This window comes from Hevea brasiliensis, chromosome 1 (assembly GCF_030052815.1).
Source record: "Hevea brasiliensis isolate MT/VB/25A 57/8 chromosome 1, ASM3005281v1, whole genome shotgun sequence".
Lineage (NCBI taxonomy): Eukaryota > Viridiplantae > Streptophyta > Magnoliopsida > Malpighiales > Euphorbiaceae > Hevea > Hevea brasiliensis.
Genome location: NC_079493.1, coordinates 41,609,987 through 41,616,745, shown reverse-complemented (window position 1 = coordinate 41,616,745; position 6,759 = coordinate 41,609,987).

The following is a 6,759-nucleotide window of genomic DNA, read 5'->3' as shown; positions in this document are numbered from 1 at the left end:
ACCCATCGCTTGGGCACCGGCTTGTTTTACTTGGTTGTATTTTATTTCTAAAATTTTTATTAAATTTTTCTTATTAATATTTGAGTTAATTTTGGTTTCTGACTTTAATTTAAATATTTTTCCGGACGTTCTAGCTGTCCGACCGACACCGGCCACCGAATAAAGAGGATGTACTGAGTGGTTACCGGAGGGTGTTACAACTCTTCCTCTAATTTAAATTTCGTCCTCGAATTTACCTGATGCAAACAGTTGAGGGAACTGTTGCCTCATCGTCTCTTCATTTTCCCAAGTTGCCTCCTCGGTGTTGTGGTGCCTCCAAAGCACTTTCACCAATGGAATCTGTTTGTTCCTCAACTCTTTCACTTCCCGAGCTAGGATCCGTAGAGGTTCTTCTTCATATGTCAAATCCGTCTGTATTTCAATTTCTTCCCTGGAGATGACATGTGAAGGGTCCAGCGGTACCTTTCCGAGCATGGACACGTGGAACACATTGTGGATCTTGTCCACTCAGTGGTAAAGCTAGCCTATAGGCCACTGGACCCACATGTTCAATGACTTCATATGGGCCAATGAACCTAGGGCTCAACTTACCTTTTCTTCCAAACCTCAACACTTTCTTCCATGGTGACACCTTGAGGAACACTTTGTCGCCAACCATATATTCTATCTCTTTTCTCTTCAGGTCGGCATAAGATTTCTCATGCTCGAGGCAACCTTCAAGTTGGCTTTGATTGATTTCACCTTCTCCACACTGTTTCACTGTGTCCGCCCTACCGCTTGTCTTCGCCCAATTCAGTCCAGCACACTGGAGTTCTACATTTTCTCCCATACAGCGCTTCATATGGGGCCATTTGAATGCTAGCTTGGTAGCTATTGTTGTATGCAAATTCTGCCAGTGGAAGGTATCTATCCCAATTTCCCTCAAACTCAATGACACAACTCCTCAGCATATCCTCAAGGACCTGGCAAGTATTTCACGTTATTGTTATCATTTCAATTCAATATTTGTATCAATTTCATGGGTTTCAATTGTTTACCCGATTACTCTTTTCTCGATTGCCCATCCGTCTCGAGGATGGAAAGTCATCTTTGAAATGGAGTTGTGTACCTAAGGATTCATGCAACTTCTTCCAAAATCTCGATGTAAACCTTGGGTCTCGATCAGATATGATGGAAAGTGGGATTCCATGCAGTCTAACTATCTCACTAATATACAATTCTGCTAACCTCTCTAGTGAGTAGTCAGTCCTAACTGGCAGAAAGTGTGCTGACTTTGTCAATCTATCAACTATCACCCATGCTGCATCATGTTTCTTTTGGGTGAGAGGCAAACCACTTACAAAATCCATGGTGACCCGATCCAACTTCCATTCAGGTATGCGTATAGGTCAGAGCAATCTGATGGAACTTGATGTTCGCTTGACTTGCCGACATGTCAAGCATTTAGTCACATAGTCACCGATATCTCTCTTCATACTGTGCCACCAATACCGGAGTTTCGGATCATGATACATCTTTGTACTTCCAGGTGCATAGCATATACACCGTGTGTGCCTCTTTTAGAATACTGGTCTTCAATTCCCCATCATCTGGTACACACAGTCTTCCTTTGTAATACAGACACCCATCTGCTTTCACCTCATAGTCAACTACTTTTCCCCCTGGGATCTTGCTCATAATAGCCATTAACTTTTCATCTGCCTTTTGCCCATCTAAAATCTGCTGTAGCAGGTTTGGCCTCACTTGCAACTCAGCCAAAATAGCTCCATCTCGAACCAAGGATAGACGGGCATTCAATGATCTCAAGGTTGTCATGGATTTTCTGCTCAAAGCATCAAGAACTACATTTGCCTTCCCGGGATGGTAGTCAATTGCACAAATAATCCTTTAGAACTCAATCCATCGCCTCGCTTCAAGGTTGAGCTCCTTCAGGTTGGCAAATATTTCAGTGCTTTTGTGGTCTGTGTAAATGTAGCACTTTTCACCATACAAGTAATGCCTCCATATCTTCAATCACGAAGATAATTGCTGCAAGTTCTAAATCATGGGTAGGGTAATTTTGTTCATGTGGCCTTAGCCGTGCTGGAAGCATAGGCAATCACTTTCCCTCTTGCATCAACACACACCCTAACCCATTATGAGAGGCATCACCAGAGACCACAAAGTCTTTTCCACGACATTGGCCGTGTTAACACCGTGCCTCACAACATAGCCTTCAACTTCTCAAAACTGGTCCGACACTTGTCATTCGGTCAAATCGACATTCTTGTGTAACAACTTGGTCATTGGAGCGCTATTAGGAAAATCCTTCACAAATCTTCTGTAATACCAGCTAGCACCAAGAAGCTTCGACTCGATTGTGTTTCTCGGGAGGCTTCCATTCCATCATCGCTTCTATTTTCTTGGGATCCACCCTAATCCCATCAGCTGACACTATGTGTCCAAGGAATGCAATCTCATCCAGCAAAAAGTCACACTTGGACAACTTAGCATACAGCTTCTTTTCCCGCAGGGTTTGCAGAATAATCCTCAAATGTTCATCATGTTCTTCCCTGGTCTTGGAGTACACCAGAATGTCATCAATAAAAACCACTACGAACCGATCTAGGTATGGATGGAAGATACGGTGCATAAGGTCCATGAACGCCGCTGGTGCATTTGTTAGGCCAAAGGGCATCACCAGAAACTCATAATGCCCATACCGGGTCCTGAATGCAGTCTTGGGCACATCTACATCTTTCACCCTCAGCTGATGATACCCTGATCTGAGATCAATCTTAGAAAATACTCCTGCTCCCTTCAGCTGATCAAACAGATCATCAATTCTAGGCAACGGATACTTGTTCTTCACAGTCACTTTATTCAACTGCCGGTAATCAATACATAGCCTCAAAGTCCCATCCTTCTTCTTTACAAATAGCACTGGAGCTCCCCATGGTGACACACTAGGGCGTATGAACCCCTTATCAAGCAACTCTTGCAACTGAGTTTTCAACTCCCTCAATTCAGTGGGTGCCATCCTATAAGGAGCAATTGAAATGGGTGTTTGTCGGCAGTTGTCTCAATAGCAAATTCGACTTCCCTTTCTCGTGACAAACTGTAACTCTTCAGAAATACCTGGGAAGTCTCTCACTGTGGGTATGTCACTCGTGTTTGGCTTAGCTCGCCTAGTATCCACCACATGTGCTAGGTATGCTTCACCTTTTCTCATCATTCTTCTTGCAACAATGGCTGAGATGACATTGGACAAGAAATCTGTCCTTTCCCCCACAACTGTGATCTCATTACCCTCTGAAGTTTTTAGAGAAATCCTCTTCAATTTGCAATCAACTATTGCCTGATGACGTGACAACCACCATTCCCAAAATCACGCCAAACTCATGGAAGGGTAACTCAATCAGTCCGCCAAGAATTCATACCCCAATCCTTAACGCAACCCTTGTATACCTTGTTCACTACCACATCGTGACCCAATGGATTAGTGACCGTAATGTCTTGGTCACTTTCCCTACCAAGATCCCCTTTCTACGGGTAGATTGATGCAGATGTATGAATGAGTGGATCTGGATCCACCAATCCATGCACAGGTGTAGTGTCGAGGAAGAACGTTCCCCTGATGACGGCCGGGGCATCTGGCTCCTCCTGAGCTCTCCAGGCATAATTTCTCGCGTGGTCCGTTATCCGCCTCTCTTCACGCTCGATGCAGCCTCGAGATGGTCCCACAACTTCAGATTTACCATTCCTTCTACCCCGTGGTGGTGCAGGTGCATGTCTGTCTGCTTGTGTTGGAGCAGCTGTATTGGTTCTGCGTGGTCAGTTTCTCAACTGATGCTCTGTTGACCCACACCTCAAGCAAGCACCAGTCATTCTCCAACACTTCTTATGCCATTTCTCGAGCGGTGTGGACATGCGTAAGATGCCTGGCTGGTCCCCTAAACCCCATCCCTGGAGAGCTGCCCACTGATGGTGTGGACTGACCTCTCCTAGGGGTGAACTGTGGCCTGGGCCCCTGAGACTGACCCTGGCCTTGTGGCTGACCCGAACTCTGTGCAGGAGGACCCTTGAACTTCTTCCCTGATGCAGGAGCTGAACTAGACTGACCCGGTCCCCTTTTCTCCTGTCTCTCCCTTCTAGTCCACTCACTAATTCTTACTTTTTCCACCTTTATTGCAGCTTCCACTAACTTGGTAAATTCTGTGATTCCCAAGGCAGTGAGCTGGATCTTAATATTGTCATTTAGTCCCTCTTCAAATCTCTTGCATCTTTCAGCTTCATTTGGGACTATCTCCCTTCCGTAGTGGCTTAATCGGACGAATTCCTTCTCATATTCAGCCACTGACAACTGTCTCTGCCTCAGGTTAATAAATTCCCTTCTTCTCTGTCACACCCTATCCCTCTGTAAGGCATAACATGATCCCGTAGTATACCTAATGAATTACCAACTCCGTCTACTGATAACCCATTAAATACACTACAAGGGATTTTAAAAACTTTTCTTACTTCTTTTACAGTGGTGAGCACCATTTACAGGTATTAAAAACTTTGGTGAACTGAAGTGAAACAACTAACTCATTTGATTTATTTGGAATATCTGTAAAAATTTTGGCAAGGTGCCATTTGTATTTTGAAAAAAACAGTTCTTGTAAAACTCAGAAAAAGCACTTCAATATATTTTCAAATCTCAACTCCAACATTTTTATCAACACAACACATTTCTCAAGTCAAATCCACAGTGATTTTCAAAGACTAAGATACAAAAATATAACACAATTTTTACAAGCCAAATAACTCATAATTATTTTACAACTTTATCAGTACAACTTAAATTTACAATCGCTCAAAACCAAGAACAAAATATACATACAGTGAATATACATTACAAGATAAAATGCCACATGTGGTATACTCACTATACCCAAAAATCTCTCATTGGCGATACTAGCGACCTAGCTCGCCTGTCTGTCTCTCTACTGCGACAAAGAATAAAGCTATCACGAGACAATGTCTCGATGGTGCACAACATTTACCAAATACAAATTTTAAATCACAATTCATAAATCATATCAATAGTGGATACTTAAAACCATAGTTAAATTCAAGACAATAAATGTCAACAAGAATTTAAATTCCATTTGTTAATATCACAATAATTTTCAATAAGTCAGATCATGGTTGAATTCAATAGACAGTATATGTCAATAAGAGTTTAAATCAATTTCACAATCTCACAATACATAATAACACAATTCGATCAAATAACTGAAGAATACAGTGTTGCCAATCTATAACACAATTTAGGCCATTACAAAAATTATTCCATATATGACTTGTTGTACACCACGACAAGACATGCTCACCCCAATAATCTAAATCAATAAGGAGGAAGCTAGCTATATAATGAGAACTCATCCATACTCACCTCAGTGGGAAGTCAAAGAGGAGGAACATAATCATACTCACCCTGCACTAATAAGTCAAAGAGGGAGGAATAATCACACTCACCCCATTAATGGAGGAGGAACATATTATCAGTGTCATGCCAATTGTGAGTCAAAACAATTCCAAACATTTTATTCAAATGATCCGTAATAATCCAATAAATTTCCAAAGTTATAATTTCATTCACAAAATGGCAACACAATTCGTAATTCACTTCAATTTTCACAAAAACCATTTACAGTGCTTTTCAATCAATAAGTATCCATCAAATACCATTCAAACAATTTTTCACAGTTTCAAACCATTCACAATGTTTTTCAATCAATAAGTGTCCACCAAACACATTTCCACAATTTAAAACAATGATATGCAAATAGTCAATATTTATTTCCATTGAAAATAATTCAAAAGAAACAGTTGTTGTGCAAAAAACTCTGATGACTGTCCCACGATCCGACTCTGTTTCCTTCCCTTTTCACGAGTCTTTGGTAATCGAGAAACACAATTTGAAGTGTTTCAAGATTAATTTAAACTGTCTCTATCGATTGTGTTTGGTAAATAATGCACTGAACTCAATTATTCACTTAATCACCTAATATACCGACCCTCGTTGCGTTTTAGGTAAATTAGGTTTTAGTGTCGTTAATATGTCACATTCGATAGGGTTTTAGGTTTGGTATGTTTTACCAAAGTCATTTCCTTGCTTAGTGCACTTTAATGCAAATTGTTGGATTCCGGGATACTGGTTTGACCTAGCCGGACGGCCTAGTTCCCTCGGTTTTCGGGTTTTGGTCAAAACTACAAACTTGTAGATTTAGGTCTTATGGACCGCGGTGCAAAATTTCAGGTCAATCCGAGTTAAGTAGACCGAGTTATGGTCATTACACTCTTGCTGGTCAAATGGTACCATTTTAGGTCAATTTTAGGTCAAATTGGTCAATTCTGGTTCGGCCAGTTTTTGGACCCGAAATTTTGCAAGTTGTTTGACTTGCTTATGGTCATTTCTGGGCTTTGGTGTCTTCATAAGACTTGTAGGTATGGGTCTTAACTATTCTTGGTTAAAATTTCAGGTCAATTGGACCTGGTTTGAGTGAGTTATAGCCTAAACACTCACTGCTGCCCAATTGGTCATTTTTCAGGTCCTAATTGCACCTAATCCGAATTGGTCATTTTTTTAGGTCACCTTGCAAGCAGAATTTTGGCATGGTTTCTCAATGAAAGTTGGCACATTTTGTGCCTAGTTTCACCTCAAATTGGTCTCATACCAATTGAGGTTACACATTTAAGGTTATAGGCTAAAATGTGTACTGCCCTCAATAT